This window comes from Echinops telfairi, unplaced genomic scaffold (assembly GCF_000313985.2).
Source record: "Echinops telfairi isolate 266 unplaced genomic scaffold, ASM31398v2 ScPeMD7_5592;HRSCAF=6446, whole genome shotgun sequence".
NCBI lineage: Eukaryota > Metazoa > Chordata > Mammalia > Afrosoricida > Tenrecidae > Echinops > Echinops telfairi.
The window spans coordinates 3,840,953-3,842,229 of NW_022109491.1; the positions used below are offsets into that span (position 1 = coordinate 3,840,953).

The 1,277-nt window shown below is 48.6% G+C and overlaps 1 protein-coding gene across 1 annotated transcript in view; it reads left to right on the forward strand.

Annotated features, from left to right (window-relative positions):
- The window catches only part of ZNF217 (zinc finger protein 217), a 39,406-nt gene that overhangs the window by 267 nt on the left and 37,862 nt on the right, over positions 1–1,277 (forward strand). The gene's annotated exons all lie outside the window — the stretch shown is intronic.

Sequence of the window (1,277 nt, forward strand, 5' to 3'; positions counted from 1 at the left end):
GTGGCGGTCGGCTTCCTAGGAAGCCCCATGGCGCACCCCACCCCTCCTCCAAGGGTCCCCAGGAGTCAGAATCCACTCCCTGGCAGGGGGGCCGTGCAAGGTGTAAGCGTCCTCCCGGTGTCTCAGTCGTTCTGGGCTTTGCCTCTACGTGAAAGGTGGGCAATTGGAACCCATCGGGTGCTCCCGGTGGAAGAGGAGCCAGCCAACCTGTGTAAGCCCCCCGCACCCCCAAACAAAAACCCGAAGCCACTGCCGCTGAACGCCGCTGGCACTTTTGCTCTGTCCCATGGGACATGCGACATAGGGCCCGCAGCGGCTGAGGACAGGTCTCTGTCACACCTGAGGTTGAGAGCTGATGAGAGTCTCCCAGACTTTCTGACCCTGGGCCATGGGGTCTGTTACAATCTAGGCCTAAAATGGAGTGCTTGTTGTGTGCCAAAACCTCGCTGGAGCGTTTTATTAGCGAGGATTTATTTAATCCACACAAATACACGTGTCGGTGAGGGCTGCTGCCTCCCTTGTAAAATGGGGGTGACTGAGGCAATCGATTGCATAGCTAGGCGGTCAGATGGGCAGGTTTGAACCCAGAAAGGCAGACTGGAACACGGCGTCTTCACCGAGGACCCAGCCTCCTCTTGGCAGCGGCAGGGGTGCCGCCCTACCAATGGCGCAGGGAAAAATGCTTGGTGGTTCTTCCACAGAGGTTCCCTGAGTGGTTAATGGAAGGAGGTTTGGGTGCTAACCCAAAGGTTGCTGGTTCAGGCCCACCCAGTGGTCTCTCAGAAAGGGAGTTGGGAGTTGCCAACTGAGCAGCCCTTGATAACTTTTGATGGAGTGCAGTTCAACTGTCTTTGAATCCCATTTCTCCACAGACTTAAAAAAAAAAAAAAAGGCGAAACAAACAAAAAAGCCTATTCTCAAGTTTTCTAAAGGCAAGGTCTTAGTTTAAAAAAATAAAAGGTAGCAATTGTACAATACTGCCGGATTAGCTCCTAATAAAATGGTTTAAAAAAAAAAAAAAAAAAGGCGAAACAGACAAAAAAGCCTATTCTCAAGTTTTCTAAAGGCAAGGTCTTAGTTTAAAAAAAATAAAAGGTAGCAATTGTACAATACTGCCGGATTAGCTCCTAATAAAATGGTTTAAGTAAATACATAAAAAGTAAAGGAAGGGAAAAAATGTAAAAAAAAAAAAAAAAGCAAAAGAAGGAACATGGGTAGGCTTTGGAGACAAAGAGCCCCAGGGAAGGTCATCTTGTAAGTTAGGAGAGTTAGTACAG